Below are 24,620 nucleotides of genomic sequence, written 5' to 3' on the forward strand. Positions count from 1 at the left end.
CTGTTCCTCCCTTTAAAATTTCCTGAAGTGCACAGCTGAAAATCAGAAGTAATAATAAAGGAGTTTTTAGTGGCATCAACTAGAATCTAGAACATACCATAAGCATTTCCAATAAAAATAAATACTTAACAAATGGTCATAATATTAATGGTTCAAAAAGAAAAACTTCATAATAAAAATAAATGTGAATTTATGTTCTGTGCTTCGGCTTTTTTATCTTACCACACATTTTGTTTTTGTCTGGAGTCTCAGGTCAGCATGAGCCACTAGCTCCTGCTGCTTTCTGCTTGTAGTAATACACAGGTACAGCAGGCAGGGGGCAGTATACTACACCTAATGTGTATTCACTTCATCTCGTGTTTCGAGCTGATTACATTTAATAATGAACTGGTTCTGATCGCATTGATCGAGTTTATAAAAAAGTTCAATCAGCTGTAAATAAATAAATACGTCATCAGTAAGAAATCCATGTTCCTCTCTCTCAGCTTTGTTTTTGCAGCTTTAGAATGTTTTAAATGACTCTCACGTGTTGCATTCATATTTGTGATCGTGTGAGTTATGAAGCTCCGAGTGTCCCAAAGGCTCGTCAGACTTGTTGCAGTTTAATTTCTTCTGTCTTAAAGACAACATTCGGGGAACAGCCTTCACCCCGCTGTGTGGACGGTGAGAGGACACAGAGGTCACCGTGGAACTGACTTTAAGAAATCTACTTGAGTCTGAGAGGGGTGGCCTGGTTACAGCACATCATCTTCCTCCTCTTCGTGTGGCTGGTCGTGGTCCAGCTGCAGGACCCCGCCCTCCTGCTGTCAGGACGGAAACACAACATGTGAGCAGAGCGGAGGAAAAGTCCAGGATCGTTCCTCGGACATAATTCTTTTTATTCCAGGACTTTACTTTGGGTGAGTTTTTGTCTTTTCTCTACTGATGTTTGTGTGGGAGTGTTCTCCCACAGCAGTGAGTCTGTAGGAGTGAGTGTTTTGTGGTGTTTTTGAGCAGAAGCTGCAGGTTTTGTGTGCTGTTCTCTCGGACAGTCCTTAAAGAAGATGACTTGTGCTTGTGTAATGTGAGCAGAGTGCTAACAGTGCGCAGCAGGTCCTGGAGGTTGGTGTGTGTGTCTGCAGACTGAAACTGGTTACATAACGTGAGTAGACATGGCATGTCCTCCTCCAGCAGCAGCTGTAAGCAGATGTTTCCTCTTTGGACTGAAACTTTACAGACATGTGACCATCAGCTCTGAGGTATACTGATGGCAGGAAAATGCATCATCAGAGCATTCTTCTCTGCTTGTGGTTTGGGATCTTTGAAATATTAAATGACTTATAATTAGTGATCATTATTCTCCAGTGAGCCTGTGGAGTAAAATGTGTTTGGGGCCTCTGCTAACCTCCTCTGTCCTCCACAGCATGCTCACTATTACTACAGTCTGTATATAAAAGATGGAGATCTGACTAAAGCAGCTGTGACACTGTATGTAGATTTCTGATTGGTTGAAAATTTGGCTTTAACTGGGTGATGAGTGACAGCAGAGATCCTCACAATGAGGAAAAAGCACAAAACTAAACTACAAATCAAAAAGCAGCATTAGCCACTCAGACAGGGCCTCCGGTGGACAATGCCCCCTGGTGGCAGTTCACAGATACCATGTGTATCACAATCATATTTACACAAACAAGGAATGTGTCATGGTGCAATCAACAATGAAAAAAATCAACATCATCTTGTACTGTTTGAAGTTTGAAACTAGCGACTAATCAGGAAAGTGTTTGCAAATACTAACTACCAGCTGAACAGCAGTGAAACTTATGAAACTATAACACAGACTGGACATGAAGAAACTTCGCCTTCAAAGTAAAAGACGTGCCTCAGTTTCAAAAGGTGCAACTTCTACTTTAAAGAAACTATGGTTTGCGTTGTTTTCAGTTTATCTACAGATTGAAGAGCAGCTGGTTGGTATTTGAAGTTCATTTGTTAGCAGTCACATGAGGTTGTGGTGGTTTTTAGCTACCGGTGGTGCCAGAGAGTCACTGACCAAGGTGTTGGCCTGTGTGACTAACCTTTGTTATCCCATCAACCATCATCAGTTATCAACCTCCAGGAACTACTTAGTTTCATATACTAATAATTAGGGATGGGTACCAGTATTGGTTCTGACATAAACGGTAGTAACCAGACCGTAAAGCAGCGCACATTTCGGTGCTTTATTTCGGTGCATTTTTTTCCTGAGCTGTGATACACTTTAGATTCTAGCCAATCGTTTTACGTTTCCAAGGATAGTAGGCGGGCCCAGGTACATACGTTCTTTTAGAACAGAGCTACAGATTAAAAATGCCCAAGGCGAAGCGGTCAAAAGTCTGGCTGTACTTCACAGCAAAATATGCAAACTCAGCAGCAACAAGTGCTTTAAGCTGATACTGTGATACTGTGCAAAGGAGGTAACACCTCGAATCTGATGAAACACCTGGCGATGCATAACGGTTTTTTAAAAGCCGAGAAATGCACCGCATTTGATAGCTTGCTGCAAGACCTCACACCGAGCACATCTACTGCGGGTGTGGTGCCTGTTATCGGACCCTGAGTTAGCAACATCCCCCAAGAACCCGAAGAGTAGAGTCCTGGCCCCTAGCCCTGCCAGTATAGCAGAGATGATGACGGATGATGATGGCAGCAGCAGCCGTTCTTCTCTGCTTGAGTAGCTTAATGTTGTTTGTGTGTAATTTACGTTGAGTAGGCTAACCACGTTATTAAATTAATGCATGTAAGGTGAACTAGCAAACACCGTCGTAGTTACATGCATCTGTCTTCTTGTTTGATGGCAGATACTCCTTTCACCCTGGCAAAAAAGGCTAAAATGACCAAAGAAAAAGTGGGAAACAGCTAAACATGAGAGGTTTTTGGACCAATTTTGTGTTCTCCATTCTTTAAGCACCGGTTCGAGCACCGTTTGAGCACCGGCACCGTTTCAAAAGTACCGGTTTGGTACTGGTATCGGATAAAACCTAAACGATACCCATCCCTACTAATAATATAATATTATTATAATAATTTACCGGTCGATCTACATCCCTACCCTCACCTATGCTCACGAGCTGTGGATAGTGACAGAAAGAACGAGATCGCAGATACAAGCAGTGGAAATGAGCTTCCTCCAAAGGGTGTCTGGCTTCTCCCTTGGAGATAGGGTGAGGAGTTCAGCCATCAGAGCAGAGCCGCTGCTCCTCCATATCGAAAGGAGCCAGTTGAGGTGTTGTGGCATCTGACAAAGATGCCTCCTGGGTGAGGTGTTTTAGGCATGCCTCACTGGAAGGAGGTCACGCTGGAGGGATTATATCTCTCGGCTGGCCTGGGAATGCCTTGGTGTTCCCCCGACAAGCTGAATGAGGTGGCTGGGGAGAGGGAGGTCTGGGCTTCTCTCCTTAGGCTGCTGCCCCCGCGACTTGGCTCCAGATAGACGTAAGAAGATGGATGGATGGATGGATGGATGGATGGATGGATGGATGGATATATTTTATAGGAAATACTAATTTTTCCCTGGTGACTGGGTTGTTGGCAGCTGGTTGCAGATCAGTCTTTAGGCTCATATGACTGGAGCCTTTTTCACTTGATCCTAGATTGCCACATGTCAAAAATATCAAACAACATAACATGTGGTTAGTGATCGCTTCATGTGCAAAAACTCAGTATAGTCTGAATAGTTTTTATAACCAGGGAAGTTGCCCCCTGTAGGCCATTAAAAACAATGCAGGCAGATGGTCTTTACTTTTCAGATACAGAAGCACAGAATGCCACATATTTGCATTCTTCACATCGTTGGACTGATGTATCACTGCGGTCTGAGTCAAATGTCCTTTGTGTCCATGTCGGGGCCGTAATTAACATCAAAGCCGCTGTGGCGCATTAAGAAAGACTTATTACACTTATTTTATATGTCATAAAATTACCATCTTCTTCATGTGGCCTAAAACATATTGCACAAACTCTTCTTCATTAAATTCCTGATGATCCACAGCCTTTCTTCACTTGTTGTTTCCCCGAATTTCACAGCAGGAAACTGAGCGTGAAATCCAACAGCTGTCTATCTATCTATTAGGGGAAACCCTGTTAAATAAACCCCAGCAGGCCCCTGTGGTGGCTTTGTGTGTGTGTGTGTGTGTGTGTGTGTGTGTGTGTGTGTGTGTGTGTGTGTGTGTGTGTGTGTGTGTGTGTGTGTGTGTGCGCGCGTGTGTGCGCGCGTGCGTACTATCCTGGTGGGGACCAAAATCTGACATTTACTATACTGGTGGGGACTTTCAGTGGGGACCACAATCCAGGTCCCCTCGGGGTTGAAAGCAATTTTCACACTCAAAATGTGGTTTTAGTGTCAGGCTTACAATTAGATTATGGTTAGGTTTAGGGTAAGGGTTAAGGGCTAGGGAAAGCATTATGACAATGGGATGTCCCCACGAGGATAGCAAACCAGATGCGTGTGTGTGTGTGAGGCACAAACTAAAGAGCAGGCTCATTAAAGGGTAAGTGGCGTCCTGTAGTGCCCCCAAAACCTCCAGAGAGGAGAGTTCAGGACCTGAAAACCCACCGCGCGCGCACACACACACACACACACACACACACACACACACACACACACACGCATATTCATGCTTTTGTCTTTTTGAGGCCCCTCATCAGTATAATGGATTTCTGGGGCCCATCCTGCTTGTAAACCTAAACTCTGAATCCAAAAGCTGCTTGGATCGCTCGCACATCATGCGTTTACGGCTGCAGACGGACATGCTGGGTCTCCATTGTGATCTCTCTTTCTGAAACAGCAGCAGACTATCAGCAGCATATTAAACAGAGCATCTCTCAAAAACATTTGAATAAAATCTCTGTAGAAAACTTTATTTACAACATACTTTGGCTGAACTGCATCTTCTTAAACTAAAAGGCACATTTACCTGTGCTGTTATTCACTGATCTTCAATATAGTCATTGTTAAACAATGAAATTGTGATGTCTTTTGTTTTTTTAAAAGCAGCAGCATCAACATAAGACCTCAGGTGCACACATTTCAGCAAGCTCAGGTATTCACAGTAGAGTCTTGCATGTGGTCCTGCACAGGTGAGCACCTGTGTGTTTGTGAGGAGTTCAAAGCTCAGCAGGTGTTCTTGTCAGGAAACTAAATTGGTATTTTTATTCTGAAGCAGGTACGCATGAAGGCTTTGGTTTGTGGGTGTAGTGTTGTAAAGTTTCTGAACACATGTTGGTGTATAACATGAATGTCACAGCTGTGATCATAAATGATGGGTCTTCCCCATCAGCAGCACCAAAGCTTCGACTCAGTTAAACTTCGACTCAGACATGGTGTTAGCTCAGATTCATCCTCAGTCACAGTTACACACACACACACTTGGGTTTAGTGATGACATCCAGTGGCCACAGGTATGCAGACATGTATATTATCACAAGTTCTAGCATTAAGATGAGCCCAAACTTTAAAATGGAGTGTTGAGAAGTTTTTGGCATGATGCACCCCGCACGTCTGCAGTCGGTCAAGCCAGACGTGATTAGTTTCACACATCAGTGAGTTTACACACTTCTTGTAGGAGTGTGAAGCAGATGAAGCTGTAAACAAACCCTGGCGCTGCGTGCTTCTCTGCCCTCCTGACGGAATGGCTGCTGGTGAGTTTCCTGCGCTGTCGCTGACCTGGTTTGTGGTTGTTTGTGTTCTAAGACGAGCGGCTCAGGTGGCAGCGCGGTGGCGGGGAAACGCCCCAGCGGGTCGAACACTGCAGCGCTCTGTCCAGAAAACCACTGTGGAAGCTGCAGGCCCAAAGTCATGCCAAAATGAACATGCTGTATACACACACCAATATTTTCACAGCGTTTTGGGCCAGAACCAAAATATATTTGGAGGAAACCAAAGCTCACGTTTTTATTGCTACGAATGTGGTGCCATCACGCCAGGAACGTTCCCTCCCTACCCTGCAAATAACGTTTCTAAAAGTCTCTATAAACCGATGGATGACTTGAATAGTAGACAGATTTCAGGATTTCTTTGCAAACAGATTCTACCAGTAAAAGAAAAACAGCTTCTGTGAGTGAGGAAAGAAGGAGGTCAGTCCAAAGCTAGAAGGAGGATGTTTTGTTCAGCATGAGTAAGAATAAAAGCCACACTGATCCCCTATGGAGGCCTCAGAGATCAATAACTGAAACACCTCAGTGATCAGCGTGACATGTGGGAGGCCAGAGATCAGCCTAGGTCTCTGACCAACAATAGAACCTGATTTTACTGAGCTCGATGCTCTGTCAGTCGAGTGTTTGGTCTTGGCTGTCCGTATGTCACATGACATCTAAACAGCATGTTAATGAATACAGAGTAGCATCATTAGGCTCTGCTGTGTGCTAATGAGAGTCAGTGTATAGTCAGTGAAAGATGGCAAGATTCTCGGTGTGATAATGATTTAGGTCCGTTGATGGAGAGAGTCAGTGTCCCAGAATTATGTGGATCAGAATTATGTCTTTGTCAACTTCAGTCATGAAAGAAAAAACTTCACATCACACTTCACAGATGCACCTTTGGAGTTTGTTTTTATACGTATTTGTTCCTGTTTGCATTCTAAACACAGATACGGACGCCTGCTCCTCGAAACCTGGAGAAAACTGTAAAAACCTGAGAGATTCAAGATTTCTTTGTGTTTTTATGCCTGTTTTTTTTTTTGTTTGTTTGTTTTGATGATTCAGTTTCAGCTGCTTCATTGTCCATTAATACGTCTCTGCGTTGCTTTTTGTCAGGCTAATTTGTGTCTGTTGGGAGATGAGTTGCACAAAACAGCATGTATCAGAGTGCATGAATCATTTCAGATGTTGGAGACTGAACAAACACATCAGGTTTTTGGGTGGGTGCTCCACACAAACACCTCCACTCAGTGTTTGTGTAATATTCAAAGATCGACATGTTAACTGCAGAGGTCGTATCAGACTACACATCCCGGACAAGAGCAAACTTTTTTTTCTGGCTTTCACTGATGGGCCTTTCCTGGCTGACTATGGGGACGTACATCACCATTACAGTGACAGACATGTTAATCAGAGCTGCAGTTTTAGTTCCAGATCTGTGAGGACTCTTCCATCAGCAGGTCCAATTCTGAGCAGCACAGTAGCAGGATGTCCTGCTGTCTTTCTGCCTCAAACTCCACAAACTTCTCATCTGTGAACTCCACGTCCAGTAGATACACCCGGCCATCAAACTGAGATGACCTGCAGCCTCCACTACAATGGTCCATGGGGAAATCCTCCAGTAAATATAGCTGCTCAGTTTATAGGCAGTTCATTTGTTTTTCTTCCAGTCTGACTTAAAACAGACGTTCCATGTAAACAACGATCGATGGAATTTAATTTTGGGGGACAGATGGAGGATGTTGCAGGGATTTCCTGCTCTTTTCCTCAATATACATCCGAAGTGTGTATCTCCATGTTTTTCTATATCTCAAAAACTGAAGTGGGAACCAGAGCAGACAAAAATAATCCACATTTATCACTTAAGTCATGATTTTAGTCATATATGTGCAACATCAGAGCAACACACAATAACTCCTGCTTTTGTTAAAGTTGAAAACACCTGGTAGAACTTTAAAGCTGCTTCTCTCTGCAGTTTTTAAGCAGGCTGTGGCTCAGGTCACGAGCTGCTGTGATCACTGCTGCTGCACCAAGCATGATTCAAAGAAAAAAGGTGTCTGTGTTCGGCTGGAATGTGCAGTGGATTTTCCACCTAATTAACCTCCACGTTGTCGTGCAAGACCACCACTTTCTGCTCGATGGAAACAGGCGATAGGCTCAGCCGCTCTGTTGTTCTTTCTTTAAGCTGTTTAGTTTTCAGTGTCCAGCAACTGAGAGGTTTTGTTCATACACGAGGCACAAGACCAAGCTGATAAGATCCGCCTCAGCCAAGCAGAACTCCGTTAGACCACAGAGTGAAGCCGCTCCAGGATAATAAATCTAATTGGATCACATATTCACCATGATTGTCGTCCTGGTACGGGCAGGAGGTTCAGCTGGATGTTTGAGATTCTTTACACCGAGAGCACAAGACTGCAATCAACACTGGATAAAAATATAAAAATGAGTAGCATTTTAAGAAGGTCAGAGCTGAGAGCTTACAGAAAATCCAGAATAAAATACTGAAAGGCCAAAAGACCAAAGTGCAGCTCCAACTACCCAAAAACATCTTAAATGAGTAGATCCTGATAGTTTATCATTTTTTAAGAACATTATTGCTTTATTGTTGCTTCATTTGCTTTGTTTGTGAAGCTGTGGTGTTAAATGACTCTATGAGGCAATGGTTAAGAATCCTAACATGATGTTGATCACTTTCCAGTTAGAGCAGGGCCCATCCAAATTTCTCTGTGGGTTTATGTCTGCCCGTTTTCTCACTGACGTTGGAGTGCAGAGACACAGCGGCTGCAGTCGAGATGCTTCTTTTTTTAATGAAACATATATATCTGAATCTTTCTTTCATTTTCAGTTATGTTTGTCTTCATTTTCTAAAGTTTTAGAACAGTCTTACCAACTCTAGCACCTCCTGCTGGCTCCAAGTCTGAGGAGAGCAAAGAAGTAGGAACGTCATAAAGGCTCACGTGCTGTTGAATTAAATCTGTTCGAGCTCTGTGGCCTTCAGCGTCAACATAGAAAGTGGACGGAGCTGTCAGCCAGCATACCTCAACCTGAATTTAACAAGGCCGGGGCTGTTCTTGGCAGAAACCGCTGCTGCTTCTTTTTTTCCCACTTTGTGGCTTTGGTTGCGGTGCTGTGGACTCAGCTGAGTGTGGGGCAGTGCTCACGAAAAGACCCATTCAGAGTGGACTGCAAACAGCTCAGACTCCAGTTTACTGGAGCAAAGAGACGATTTAAAGTGTCTCTGAACAAAAGACAAAGGAGACGCAGTTTGGAGAAAATTTTTGAATTGAGAATCAAACAAGCATCTGAATCACAGAGCATCACTCTCCAAACACAATAAACACAAACATCAGGGGCCGCTGAACACACGCACACAGACACACACACACACTCATCATGCTTTGATTACTTGGAGGATGGAGGAAACTGTAATAGTACAGCTCGTGATAATGAGGTTTGTTGGGTGCCTGCAGCTGTAATTTCAGGAGTCGTCTGTCTGAAAGGCTTTGGTTGGCCTGCTGAGGGTGAAGACGGCAGTGGAAAATCTCAACATGACCGTGAAATGGGAACCGCTGTGGTGGGCTTGATGACGAGGAGCAGAATCCTCTAATATGAATGAAATTCCAAATATGGCTGCAAAGATACCCATGAAAGTCAAAAGGCTTCAGCTTCTTCTAATAATGTATATAACAATAATAATAATATAAACATATAAGAGGTGTTAGCTTTGTTTCTGCGTCCAGGCCAACTAAAATTTATCTGAGAACTCATCCTCCATTTCTAAACAGGTAAACTTCACAGTTATTGGATTTTTCAATTCAGTGTTATTTTCATACAGCTCCAAATCACAACAACAGTCACCTCAAGGTGCTTTATACTGTAAGGAAGATCCTGCAATAATACACACCGAGAAAAAACGTACCATTATATGACCCCCTATGACAGGGGTGGGCAACTCCAGGCCTCAAGGGCCGGTGTCCTGCAGGTTTTAGATGTGTCCTTGATCCAACACAGCTGATTCAAATGGCTAAATGACCTCCTCAACATGCCTTGTAGTTCTCCAGAAGCCTGGTAATGAACTAATCATTTGATTCAGGTGTGTTGACCCAGGGTGATATCTAAAACTTGCAGGACACTGGACCTCGAGGCCTGGAGTTGCCCACCCCTGCCCTATGAGCAGGAAGGAAAAACTCCCTTTTAACAGGAAGAAACCTCCAGCAGAACCAGGCTCAGGAAGGGGTGGCCATCTGCCGTGACCTCTCTGCACTAAATCATACTTGTTATTAATCTCCAGGCCTCGAGGGCCGGTGTCCTGCAGGTTTTAGATCTCACCCTGGGTCTACACACCTGAATCACATGATTACTTTTTTAGCAGGCCTCTGAAGAACTTCAAGACATGTTGAGGAGGTCATTTAGCCAATTAAATCAGCTGTAATGGATCAAGGACTCATCGAAAACCTGCAGGATACTGGCCCTCAAGGCCTGGGTTTGGATACCACTATGCTGGAGGTTTCTTCCTGTTAAAAGGGGGTTTTTCCTTCCCACTGTCGCCAAAGTGCTTGCTTGGTATCAGATTTTAAAAAGCTCCTGTATAAAAGCCCCATAACCTCTTTGTGTTAGCATTGTGTGGCTGTCACTGTGTTACATCACCCTGCTGCTGCTGTTCTCAGAACAGCTTCCAACCAAACAGCGTTTCCCTCCACAGCTGCTTCCAATTACTCACATAATACTCTCTCTCTCCCTTCCTCTGTGTGTGTTTTCCCACATCATGATAAACTGCCCTTGCTGGCCCTCCCCGTCCACAGTCATACAAGTGGACTTGGCGTGAAGTCAGTAACGTCTGTGTGAAAGTAAAAACGCTCGCAGTCACATTTAGCTGTGACAGGACAGAAACTCAGTGTTCAGATACTTGTGGCTTTACCCTAAATTACATGGTGATGGCACCCATGAAGTTTTACTCCAGAGTATTTTGTTTTTGTTTTCAGTTGTTTTATGATGAACTTTTTTTTGTTTTCTTTTGTACCTCGTTACTTTCTAAGGAAGTGTGACTGTTGTTGGGAAGACCCATCAGGTGAACTCTAGTTTTTCATTTCTTTGTGCACCAGGTCACCAGGTGCACAAGGTCCCAGGTCCCTTTTTTTCCTCTCTTACATTTTTATAAAAAGACTCATGCAGAGCCCCGGCCCTTCTTTGAACTCCTCTGTCTTCATATAGGATTTGTACGGATTGGAAAAGCATATATCCAGTTATCCTCTTTCCTATATCCTGGACACATCTTTCCATCCGTCCTTCCAGCTTCGGTTCTTCAGGAAAACGAGTCCTGATGTGTTGTGGCTTTTGTTTCCACTGCTTTCGAGCATTGTGTCGTTGTCTTGCTGGCTCTGTTCAGGCTGTTTTCCGTTGTTGCTCAGCAGGTTCTGAATTCACTTTGGTTAGTGACGGTATACTGACTGACTGGTGAAGCTCCCAGATGTATCCGGGTCTTGATCACCACCCAGCTGTGAAAAACAAAAGCTGCTGAAAAGAAGCTGCACACAGCAAAGCTCCACAGTTAGTAGCTTCATTCTTCAGCCTCCAAAGTTGGACTAAATATTAAAATATGTAAGGATAGAAGCTCCTGTTTGTTTTAATGAGAGCTGTAAAAGTTTATTTTCTATTTTCAGTGAATCCAGTTCAGACACAAGGCTGATCTTTCACTCTGATGCAGAAGTTCATGCACTGCGAAGCAGCTTGAGGAAGTTTACTGTGAAGGAACAGGAAGGTTTTTTTTGTCAAACACTTTCACTGGGCCTGGTGTGGAAACAGAAATCAAACCACTGAAGCAGATTTTCCTGGTAGTTACTTTGTGGTGAGACGCCACTTTTTCAGCCTGCAGCCATAAATAAATAATAAGTTAAATAGGTTAGCTAAATAATAAGTGATTTCCTTCAAAATAAAAGCTTTAATGCAGGGTGGATTCATGGGAAGGTTTCACATCATTAGGGCTGGAGGCTTTATCGACCACTGAACCATGAAACCGTGTAAATTTTTAAAGCCTGTGATTTCATTTATGTAATATTCCCGTTATATTTTCACTGTTGCTCGGTTTATTCCATCTTTTCTCCTCCTCCAGTTTCTCTCCATGTTTCATTGTTTTCCAGCTCCGGCTCCTCCAACTGTTGTGTAACAAGCAAAGCGAGTCGGCACTCGGCTGCCTGTGGTTTCTGGTGACTCTCGCCCTTTTGGTATTCTCTGGCTCGGGGCAGCTCTTATGTAAGACAACAGGTTCTGCTCAGGATTTAACATGTTTGGTGTGTTTTTAATTATGGTGGCTGTTAAATAAGTTCCAGTAAGCAAAGAGTACAACAACCATCATATAAGTATGTCTTGATGCATTCTCAATCATCCAGGAAAATAAATCTCCAAAAGTTGATTCTGTTCATCTGGACGTAGCGTTTTGTGGGAGAAACGTTTCGTCACTCATCCAAGTGACTTCTTCAGTCTCAGCTGACTGCAGGTTTCCCCAAATCTTATAAACAGTGCATTTGCATAATGACTGAAATCAGCCCACATGGGCTGGGAGCCCATTGTTCCTTCAGTGGGCGCTACTTCCAGATGAACAGAATCACCTTTTGGACACCATTTAAGTAAATAACACAAAGTCTCAGAGTCACACCTTTTTGTTCCTCCAACAGTGTTTGGACAGGGTGGCTCCCAACTTTAAGCCAACCATGTCTACCAGCTGAGGGACGTTTATGTTCTCCCAGCATTCAGCCTGGAGGCTCCTGGCTGAAAACATGTACACCATGTATCCAAAAAGAGAAAAAGATTCAAAGATTTGATGATGTTTGATAAAAAATGACTTTAGGATGACAGACAGAGACTGAACAGACCCCAGAGTCATGCTCAGCTGAGCTCAGTGCAAGCCCACGTGATTGGCTGACTCTCTTTCATGAGCCAGATGAACTAAACTTGTGAATAGTGCTTGTAGGCGTAGTTAGTTTTACAGGTGATTTAAAACAGTCAGTCCATTTCAATATCAAGCACAGTAAAAGACCTTTTTCTGTGTTAAATATCTGAGTGATTAGTGTTAAACTGTGTGTCATAAAGGTTTGTAAATCAGCTCTCATTCCCACCACTTATCACATTGTTCTCTTTGAAAATACTGACGGTTCCTTTTTTGATTTTATGCCAAAGTCCAGTTTGTGCTGCTTTAGTAAATCTGGCCCTGTGTGTCCTGTTGGCAGATCTTCTACAGGCTGCAATAATAGAGCTGCTTTTGAGTGCCTGTGGTTGCTGCATATCTGCAAGCCATTTTGGAAACCAGGCTTAAAACTGATCAGCATTTAGGAATAATTCTTGGAAAATTATCAGCAGGAACGGAGACTGTGACTTCACAAATATAATGGTCCAGGCGAGTCTTTGTTCCAGCAGTGTATTTTTCTCTTTCACCAAGGTTGCCATGTCCGTATGGTGACATCAGGACAGGAAGCATGTGATGGGATGTTTGACCCTTCAGAGGTGCTCGAATCAAGTGCAGCTCAGAGGAAATCAGCATGTCCTGTGTTGTGCGTGTCTGAGTGCATTTCTGATGTCACAATGTTTACAGGCAGGGTAGGAAATTCCTGCAGCTGCAGCCAGATATTGCTGCAGTTTGTCTTCAGGTCTGTTTAGCAGGAAGCTGGCAATCCTGAGCCGACCTGAACATCCACTCATCCGGATTGAAAAGCTACTGTCCTGTTTCTCAGGCTTGGCTGTGAAATGTTGTCTAACGAGTTCGACTGTCTTGAACTCCTCAGCGTTAGTGTTCACAGTGCAGTGATTCAGTTACTGAAGATTACATGATAGTAACAGGTTTCTGGTTCCTGTGTGGTGTTTCTGAAGGTTTTAAAAGGGTTTGTGTGATGTTGTTGTGACTGAGTGTAGGTGACCCGATCTGTTGATGTATGTGTCGGGAAACTGTTGTCCTTCGCCACCTTCCCTCATCGCTGTGCTGTTATTGTCTTTCTGCTGCTTCACGTCCCCGAAGCTGTAGCTGTGCAGGTAGCGTTTCTACGACAGAGACACAAGACCTGTGTGTGCAAATAAAAAAGAGATAATTCAAAAAACTGAACAGGTGGTTCCGCCTGATTGAATCTGTTTCTGTGTGCCAGTTTGGTTCAGACAGGTGAGAAAGTGTCAGCCTCTGATAAGACAGCTGAGCAGGTCCTCCTTGAAGTTACCGTCTGACTGCGAGGACTGTACCCAAATTAAAGTTTTGTCAGTCAAATTAGACTCTGCCCTTGAATTTATTTGAATATCTGGTCCTTTTATTTTCCTCTGGGCTGCCATATGACTGTTTCTGGACAATTAGTTAAAGCAAGTGCACAAATTTCTTTAGCCTTTAAGAAATGAAACCATTTAAAATGCATTCATGCTGCTGCCTGCAGAGAAATAGCTTACATTTCATTAGTCAACCATTTCCACTAGTTTGCTGTGTTGTTGTTTTATGTCATTTGAACTCGTAACTAGGGATGGGTACCGGTTCTGACATAAACGGTAGTAACCAGACCGAAAAGCAGCGCACATTTTGGTGCTTTATTTCGGTGCTTTTTTTTCCTGAGCTGTGATACACTTTGGATTCTAGCCAATCATTTTACGTTTCCGAGGATAGTAGGCGGGTCCAGGTACGTACGTTCTTTTAGAGCAGAGCTACAGATTAAAAGCCCAAGGCGAAGCGGTCAAAAGTCTGGCTGTACTTCACAGCAAAATATGCAAACTCAGCAGCCTGCAACAAGTGCTTTAAGCTGATACTGTGATACTGTCAAAGGAGGTAACACTTCAAATCCGAACGAAACACCTGGCGACTCATAGCGGTTTTTTTTAAAAGCTGAGAAATGCGCCGTATTTGATAGCTTGCTGCAAGACCTCACACCGAGCACATCTACTGCGGGTGGGTTGCCTGTTATCGGACCCGGAGTTAGCAACATCCCCCAAAAACACGAAGAGGAGAGTCCTGGCCCCTAGCCCTGCCAGTGTAGCAGAAATGATGACGGATGATGATGGCAGCAGCAGCCGTTCTTCTCTGCGTGAGTAGCGTAATGTTGTTCGTGTGTAATTTACGTTGAGTAGGCTAGCCACTTATTAAATTAATGCATGTAAGGTGAACTAGCAAACATCATCATAGCTACATGCGGCTGTCTTCTTGTTTGATGGCAGATTCTCCCTTCACCCTGGCCAAAAAGGCTAAAATGACCAAAGAAAAAGTGGAAAACAGTTAAACATGAGAGGTCTTTGGACAAAGTTTGTGTTTTTTCAATTGTTTAAGCACTGCTTCCAGCCAAGAGTGATGCCATAAATCCCATATAGCTGCAGAAAAGGCTAACATTGTTATCTTTTTACAAAAAAACAGCTGAACATGAGAGGTTTTTGGACCAATTTTGTGTTCTCCATTCTTTAAGCACCGGTTCGAGCACCGGCACCGTTTCAGAAGTACCGGTTTGGCACCGGTATTGGATAAAACCTAAACGATACCCATCCCTAACTGCAGGTGTGGTGCCTGTTATCGGACCCGGAGTTAGCAACATCCCCCAAAAACCCGAAGAGGAGAGTCCTGGCCCCTAGCCCTGCCAGTGTAGTAGAAATGATGACAGATGATGATGGCAGCAGCAGCCGTTCTTCTAGCGTGAGTAGCTTAATGTTGTTTGTGTGTAATTTACGTTGAGTAGGCTAACCACGTTATCAAATTAATGCATGTAAGGTGAACTAGCAAACATCATCAAAGCTACATGCGGTTGTCTTCTTGTTTGATGGCAGATACTCCCTTCACCCTGGCCAAAAAGGCTAAAATGACCAAAGAAAAAGTGGAAAACAGCTAAACATGAGAGGTCTTTGGACAAAGTTTGTGTTTTTTCCATTGTTTAAGCACTGCTTCCAGCCAAGAGTGATACCATATATGCCCCATAGCTGCAGAAAAGGCTAACATTGTTATCTTTATACAAAAAAACAGCTGAACATGAGAGGTTTTTGGACCAATTTTGTGTTCTCCATTCTTTAAGCACCGGTTTGAGCACCGGTTCGAGCACCGTTTAAGCACTGGCACTGTTTCAAAAGTACCGGTTTGGCACCGGTATCGGATAAAACCTAAACGATACCCATCCCTACTCGTAACAGGATTGGCTTCTGGATGGTGCAAACTAATTGTGTAGATGACGTAGATGACATTCTGACAGTATTCTTTGTTCCCATTGGTAGTTGTTGCAGTGATGAGCCACAGAAAGCGACGCAGTGCTAATGTTTCACAAAGTCAACCATGTGGAGAGCTGTCAGCCTGAAGTCTGGATCTAGCGTCGCTAAGTTCTTGACCTCTAATGTTCTGCTTCTAAATTCAGATAAAACTGAGAGAGAATCCTCCCTTAGTTATGCTGCAATAGGTGTAGGCTGCTGGGGGAATCCCATGATGCACTGGGTGTTTCTTCTTCACTCACTGTGTGTTAAGAGACCTCTCTGCACTGAATCATACTTGTTATTAATCTCTGTCTCTGTTCTACAGCATTTCTTTTATCCTGTCTTCCTTCTCTCTCCCCAACCGGTCACAGCAGATGGCCCCGCCCCTCCCTGAGTCTGGTTCTGCTGGAGGTTTCTTCCTGTTAAAAGGGAGTTTTTCCTTCCCACTGTCGCCAAAGTGCTTGCTCATAGGAGGGTCAAATGATTGTTGGGTTTTTCTCTGTATGTATTATTGAAGGCTCTACCTTACAATGTAAAGCATCTTGAGGTGACTTTTGTTATAATTTGGCACTGTATAAAAATCAGCGAGTCAGCACAAAAAACTGAATTGAATTGAGGCTTCCGCACAGACTGACTTGGAGGGCTACACCATGAACGTCATAAGTGTTTCAAGAAACATCAGCTGGATGGTCCACGCTTCGTGATGAACCCCTTCCGTGATGCTTTGATGGTTTTGGGTCAGACCTCAGAGCGTCGTTACAAACTGTCAGCTCAGCAGATTCCCTCGGTCCTCTTTGTGTCGGCTCGTCTTTGGTCTGCATCGGTGTCAGAGGTGTTTTCTCAGCTTCAGTCTGGCTGCTCAGTCACATCAGGATCATTTCCATGACTCTGCCCACAAAACAGGCCCGAAAACACAACGCACAGCAGTCGCAGCTGCAGCGTTTGTCTTTGCTCACCTCAGTGAGTTTACTGTACAAGCTTTCACATTCCTCTGATGCTCAGAGGCTCCGACCTCCAAGAACCAAACCCGGCTGAAACAAACCACAGAGAGCCGTAAATCACAGCCTTACCTGCTCTTACACAAACACTCCTTTCTCTGGTTTTCCTCTTAGATGCACTTAAAGGACGCTGTGCTTGTTTACAACTGTACACAAGCTCTTCAATCACAGACAACAAGGAGAACATTGTCCTTCTACGGCCTCCACCAAACATCTAAATGTCACAAACATTGTGGAGAGCAGGCTGAGGGCGGAGGTGTCAGCCAGAGATTTGAAAAAAAAATTTTTTTCCTTTGTAGTCTTAATTGTGTTCTGGCAGTTGTTCCTATCAGATATGATGTTTGACGTAATCGCACCAATGAAACAATGTCATGGTCGGTTTGGGTGTGGACCGCATTTAGAGAGAAACAGATGATAAATGCAAGTCCACCTTCATCAGTGCCGCCTAAGCAGATGAAATCAGAAGCTAAACGAAAATAATTAAGAAAAATTAAAGCTGAAAAATGAGGAAAACTGTCTTTATAAGCAAAACCCTGAGGAGAGCTCACAGAAGGAGCACTCACATTCATACTCAAATGATTGAGCTCAGGTTAAACATCTCAGTGTGCACAGAAGTCCCTCATTCACAGGACGGCCATCAGAATAAAGTTTGCATGAACATCGTCACACGTGCAGCGATTATTAACATCTATATGTTTGTAAAAAGATTTATAAAGTCCTAATTCTTTTCATATATATTATGAACATTTCATCATCTCCCTGTGAATGCAATGTAAAATTCTCTGTTTTTGTTTGTTTTGCGTTCAGCATCTCTTTACGTAACTTAACAGACACCAAAATTTGTATCTGCAATTTTGTTACAACTATATACAGAATGAATAATTAGGAGTAAAATCCTTATTTATAACAGATGAATGAAGCTGAAGATGTCCTGATTGTGTGAACTGCTATGTTTATGTGAAACTAATCATTCCTGTGTTACACACAGAGAGATATTCATTTAACATATACACGAATTACTGAGAAGGCAGCTATTGGAGGGTAATTGATGAGCCTGTGGGTAAATTTGGATCAACAGCCAAGATAAGATCCCAGTGGATGACAAATGGATTCTGAAGTTATTCCCCAAAGAAACTAGTACATGTCCTATGCCCCCTGAAACAGCAGCCGTATGCCGGGTTTTTCCCGGTGGATATAAAGAGGTCTTGTTTACCACAGAGCCTGCAGAGCATCACCACATGAACCATCAGCCTTCAGCAGGTCTGGATTAAACAGCCTAAATCGCTTCCACCAGGGAGGATCAGGTTTCTGTCGTGGTCAGATTTCAGTGAGATTTGCTGGAAAACATCCTCTGAGCCAGAGAAGAAGTGATTAGTTTCTGATGTGAATCCAGGAATTTTCCTGCGTTTGGATTTTTGGAATGTTTTTGGAATGTTTTCACTTTTCCTAATGACGTGCCTTTACTTAAATGGAATAAAAACTGGCACCTGCCCCTCATGGTTGTATATTTAGATGCAGATCGAGATGTAGATTTGAAGCTTAACAGATGCCGTCTGTTTTGCTCCTTCAGCCTCTGTTTACTCTGTGGTCGGGCTCTGTTGACACGAACTTTGGTCTAACCGCTGAATCCTGTTAATTTCTGTTTGTCGATGTGTGTGGGGGTGTAATTTTGCTCCTGGCCAGGTGTCCTGCCGTTGCACAAACCTGTCTGCAGGTTGATGTGAACCTGAAGAATCTGCAGTCTGACTCAGACCAATTAAAGGTGAACGATGCAGCCGATAAACGGGACCATCAGCAGAACTCTGATTTGTTGCTCTTAGGCGACGGTCTGTTTCCATCACATCTCCGCCTCTTGGCAAACTCTTGGCTCAGAGTGCCGCTGCCAACATATGGCTCCTTTTACCCAGCGAGGGTTTTGTGACCAACGTAATCATTCAGTGTCATTTCGTCTCCTTTGAGTCTACTGCTTCCTTTCAGTCGGAGTTAATTGCAGTTTTATCTCCGAGGGAAACAGCACGTGTTGTTTAAATGAAGGCTTTTTGTCCAAATCGCCCGTACGGGACCGTAACGCTTCTGATGGTTTTACATTCAGAGTCCCCGGAGGGAAGTAAACTCCTTTCTGCTCTGGACTCATTTAGCTGCAGAACAACAAAAGAAGTTGCATACACTGCAATTTAAAATGGAGGACAAATCATTTAAATTGGCTCGATCAAATGTCCATGTACATGAACAGATGTGATAAAACTCTATTAAAGTCCTCGTGCTCTCTGAGTAACTCTCAGAAAATGGCATCTAAAAATATCGCTTCAGTCTGAATGTGCGAAACACACTACGGCATGAGTGTCTCATTGAGTACTTCTAAGCTGGATCCATGGAGGCCACCCCACAGCCTACGGGACCACAAGGATCCTTCTCCCATAAGCACACCTGACTGTTTGGAGATGGTTTTAGCTGCCTATCGTGGGTGTGCACATTATCAGACCATCTGATTTCATCCTGCGGCTGATTGGTTTATTTAACCACGCAGAGGTTTTGTAGGTTGTGCTGCATGAGGATGTTTTTTGTATCATCTTTCAGGTACGATCCATCCAGGCAGTGGCTGCTGCTGCACGTAGAGTAATCTGACACATTTAATCTGCAGGAAAATAGAATTGAAGGATAAGAAAGCTGAGCATCAACTCAACTTTTTAAAATAGAAAATCCAGCAGCAGCTTTTCTGACTTGCTGAGCACCACAGCACTGAGCTGAACTCTGTGTTTTTACTCTTTACTTCAATTTGTCTGAAGCTGAATGATTAGAATGAGCCTCCTGGACACTGTGTGCAGCTACGCTAATCGCTGATAAGTCCTATAAGGTTTAACGTAGTCGCTCTGTACTCTCATCTCTGTTTTTCTGTGTTTTGATGGATGTTTTGTGGAAAAATGCCTTCACAGCAGCAGCAGCATCTGGCGGCTGAAAGGACGAGCTGTGGACACTCGTCTCCGTTCCATCCCCCCTTTGCCTCTGAGTTCACCCGCTGAAGGACAAAGTAGGAGGAAGAAAGGTTTAAAAGGCCCGCACACACATCTTCTGTTCACCCATCACACACTTGAGTACATGGTCATGGAGAGGCCGTCAGCTGTCAGCTTCCAGTCAACTGATGTTTGGATTATTTCGATCATTTAAGTGAACCGGGGGCCTCTGCAAGTCCCCAGGGGGCCACGGGAGTCACCCTGATATATGATTTGAAAGCCCTGAGTTGCCAAAACATTGTTGAATTCAGCAGCAGTAATGTTGAAATATGAAAGAAGAAAATTTATGTCATTAGTTACAGTCAGAAGTATCAATCTTCCAGAAACCCAGAGCTTCAGCCGGTCAGCCTGAGACCAACCTAGCGCATCATCGTGTTTGAGCCAAGACGACGACGGTCCTGAGCAATGAAAAGTCCACTTCCTGTTCCTGTGTTTGGCTTTTTTATGACATGTCCACGACTCAGTTACAATTAATTACTGAACCGGAGGAAGAGACATAATCTTATACCATGAATTACTAATAAGAAATCACATCTGCCCCTCGGCACGCTTCCTTAACTCATCCAACCAGATGAACGTATACATCTTTTCTCCCTCTGTGTTTATTATTTCCTGTTTTATTGTAGATGTCATTTGTTTGAGGAAGTTTGCAAGTCAGACTCTCGACTTTCATCTTTTTATGTTTGATCAGCACTTTTTTTTTTTTAAGAAAAAAATGAGAGGATAAAATGTTGGTCCCAAAAAGCAAAGTTTTATTTTATCACTGTGGGATTTAAGATAAGATAAACCTTTGTTAGTCCCACATGTGGGAATTTTTTTCTTCTTCCTGCTGTTCAGGTATCAATAAAATTATGTTGACAGTCCAAAGCAGAAACAGCTTACTGATAGAAAATAAAATGATCACTGTCCAGATAATCTGTCAGTCTTGGATGCTCGAGCAGCCACATACTGAACAAAGAGTGATTACAGTCTGATGAATGAGTTACAGATATTGTTCTGTAACTCATTCATTGTTAGCATGCAGTGTGCTACTAAGCTTCATGTTTTTAAGGAGAAGTATTCGATAAACACTGGCTGAATTCTGTGAGGAGGAAAGACTATGGGGGTGTGAGGCCTGACATGCTAACTCTGATTTATCGGCCGTTTACTCAGGACCTGCGGATAACCTCCTGCCGGCTGAACTGAAACCGCATTTGATCTGGACTCAAACCTGATTACTGTCTGTTTAGCTCTACAGCATGGCCCAAGTATTGTGAGCTGCCCCGACACCAACAAATGCTTCATCCAGTTAACCGACCATTAGCCAGACGATCAATCCATCACAGCAGCTGCAGGCATGATGGTAATGTGGGTGGTGGGAAGTGGGGGTGGACAGAGCGTGTGTGTGCGTTGTTGTTTGTTGATTGCACCGATCATACTGCGTTGGCTGTTTGTTTGTTGATGAATGAAGTGATGGGGTCTGTCGGTGTGCTGTGACTGCTGCAGCTCTTCGTCGATGCGATCGTACCACCAGCTCCTCACTGGTTTCAGAGCATGAAGCTGAATCATGGAGCAGACTTCAGGCTGTGACAGGCATGTGGGATCCATCAGACCTGCATCTGCAGAGCTCTGCTGGAGGTTTGAGGATCTCCAGAGGAGGAAGCAGCTGCAGCGACCACACCAAACCCAACACTCAACCCCACCTGAGTCCAGGGCCACCGCCCGTCTGCCCACAGAGCCAACACAAGGACCCCAGTCAGCCAGGGCAGGAAACAGACCGCCCTCCCAAAAACCCACCCCTCCCTTCCAGGCACACTTCCCCTGATGCACAGAAAGCGGCTGCAGCCCAACCCCCTCCTCCTCCTTATCGAACTCTCACTCTGTGCTTTCCCATGGGGAGGGGGGAGCACTCATTTTGCTCCTTGGCATCTTCCTCCACAAACACCCCCCAACCCCCCATTTGTGCTGAACAATTAATCCCAAAAAAGTGCAAGAAAAAGAAGAATTGTGAGTCTGCAGCTCAGGGAAAGCAGTTTAACTTCCATTGTGGAGTAAATCCCGAGGCCGATGTGGAGGCACTGATGTTCCCGCATATCCAAACTGCATCCTCTTTGTTATCTTTGAGGTATTTCTCCTGTAACGCGTTACAAAAATGAATTATTATTAATATTATTATATCTTATCAATCAATAAATCACTCAGCTGAGCCTAAGTTACATCCCAGTCGCAAGGCCGGTCTGTGGTGCTACGTTTGTGTCCAGTTGTGTAGATGTTTGCCTGCAACCAACACAAAAGTCTGTGAACTGGAGAACCAACGGCACAGCTCGCGTGAACAGGAGAAGCACAGGCGGTGACTGCCGTGACTCTTCTCATTGTTTTTAACACTTTGCTCTTCTGAAAGTAAGAGTAGCACACAGATCGCTTGTTTCCGGCACTGCTCCCTGGTGACAGTGCACAGCTACAGCATGCAGACGATGTCCCGCTAACCGCCTGTAGCCTTTGTTTGACCACAACACTGTCACAAACCCACCCAAGCGTGGTTACCTTTGGTGTATTAAACTAAACTGGTCCTGATCCAGATGAGTAGTTTCAGTGTCTCCGTCATCCTCCTGTCCACGTCACAGTAAATGTGTTTCTCTGAAAACATAACTGGGAATGAAGTTTGGTTGTATGGTGAGCAGTGTGGAACTGAGTCTGTTAAAAGCTTCACCTCCTGTTTTACTGAAACAATCAGCAGTGACAATTCAGCAGCTGCCACAAATCTGTAGTTTTCTGTGAACTCAGCTCTTTCTCTGGTGCTGTTCAGACACTGTTGGGTCTTTGAGGGTTGAGTAATAAATCAAGAACAGATAATCTGCCTGGAAGCCCGTTTGCTGGAGTCATGTTTGCCATTTCTGGTTCCAGGACCATCAGTAACGTGTTAAAACAAGTCTGATCTAACTTCATCTCCTGAGGATGAATTCTTTAGATGTGAATGATGTCAGGACGTTTCCTCTGTAGCACCACACTCATTTATATTTAGGTTCTTCTTGAAATGCAAACAAATTTTTAAATTTTCAGTTTTAATATTTAAAAAGTCTCCGGCTTCATTTAATCAATGCTCCATGTTTGGTTGCGTGCACCCACTGACCTCAGGGTCTTATGCGGCTTCGGTCCAATGCTGTGGACACGCCATCAGGGCGGCTTTACACCACCATTAACAGCATTTTTCTCCCAGTACATAGTCTGGGCCCATCAGCAAGGAGTCTGGACATGGAGAAGCAAGCTGGCAGGCAACAGCGGCAGAACGCACAACGTCTTCTTGGATGTTGTGCCTGCTCAGAGGCACTGCAGCACCGAGGGACCTCAAACAACCTGTCAGAGAGAAGAGCAGTTTTTTTTATCTTGAAAGTATTTTCACTTTGTTGCATTTCCACCTCTTCTTGTGTTAAACTGAAACTTTAGATTCATATTGGAGCAGTCACAGAGCGGAGCCTCGTCATTTTCCTGGCAAGAAAAAGTGTGTTTTGCCAGTTGCGGCACATTTTTAAGGCCTTTGCTGAGACCACTGGACTGAAAAGTACATGGAAAATAAACGTGTGTAAAATGACACTAAAATATGAGCGCAGTTTTTCATTCAAGTTTGAATTACACCATTGAGTTTTCACTTCACGGGATGCGCGCTGGAACAGCGGCCTGATGGATGGTGCTCGTTTTCCCATCCGTCGGTTCATAAACACGATGGCCTCGCCGAGTGTCTGAAAGAAGAAAAACTGACTGCTACAGATAATCAGTTGATTAATCATTTCCTTTCTTTAATCTTTCCCACACAAAGGCTCATCTATCGGCTCTCATCAAGTCCATACTATACTTCATTAAAGATTAATAAAAGCAAAGATCAGCATATCAAGTACAAAAGCTGAGTGTTTGCAGCGTGTTTGTGTATCCACTGCTGCAGGAGCCGTCTCAGTTTCCTGCTATTTACGGCTGATCTGGACTTCCTGTTTCCTGCGTCCCCTTAGCCTCAACACAAAAGCTTCTCTGCACTGAGGAGGGGAAAAGAAAACGCCTAACATGTGATGTTAAACGCAGGAACGCTCGCTCTGAGTCATTCTCCTTCATAGGATCTCTTTTTGCACTGGCAGGACATTTTGTTTGTTTCACTCACTTATGTCTGACTCATGTTAAAATCACCAGAAACCCAAAGTGATCTGAACATATGAAGAACTGGAAACCAGCAGCTGGCAGTGGGGGAGCTCCGAATCTGAGGTCGGTCATGGTCTGTCCTGTTTCTGATCGTAGATTGTAATGCAGACATGAGTTGTTGTTTTTTTTTTGGGGGGGGGGGGGGGTTTCTGCACGTGCAGCAAAGCAGCATCAACTTTACGTAAAGATGGGCGTAGCCAATCGATGCTGCATTCTGTGTAAAGTTCAGCAGGGGACTCCTCTCACAAGTCTATGAGAAGATGAGCCTCCTGCTTATCTGATCTTTGAGCTCAAAAACACTTTGGTCAATCAATAATTTCAGGGTGGTGATGGGGCGGAGCCTATTGCAAATGTCACAGTGGGAGAGACAAAGTAGACTCTGTCCATCACATTCACACCTGCAGCCAATTTACAATCATCAGCGAGGCAAACAGAGAAACAGACAGCTGGTCAGTGAGTTCAAGCCTTCTTCCTGCCAGCTGTGGATTCAGTGAAGTTAATTTTGGAAGTGAAAGTCACATTAGACTCAAACACCAAGGGAGGATTTAGGCCTTGAGACTGACAGGTTGTAACCGTATGCAGTGTCAGATCCACAGTGGCTAAAACACCCAGC

The 24,620-nt window shown here is 44.0% G+C and overlaps 1 protein-coding gene across 3 annotated transcripts in view; it reads left to right on the forward strand.

The window, feature by feature from the left end:
* The first annotated feature begins 772 nt into the window (after positions 1-772).
* tiam2b (TIAM Rac1 associated GEF 2b) overlaps positions 773-24,620 on the forward strand; it is a 47,014-nt gene continuing 23,166 nt past the window's right edge. Inside the window, exon 1 of one of the 3 annotated variants that reach the window (XM_004561100.6) lies at positions 773-899. The gene's annotated coding sequence lies outside the window, so the exon portion shown is untranslated. Of the gene's footprint in view, positions 900-15,268; positions 15,293-24,620 lie in introns of those variants that run through there. The other 2 variants (XM_012921821.5, XM_076874212.1) reach the window with 2 other exon arrangements.

This window comes from Maylandia zebra, linkage group LG15, assembly GCF_041146795.1.
Source record: "Maylandia zebra isolate NMK-2024a linkage group LG15, Mzebra_GT3a, whole genome shotgun sequence".
NCBI lineage: Eukaryota > Metazoa > Chordata > Actinopteri > Cichliformes > Cichlidae > Maylandia > Maylandia zebra.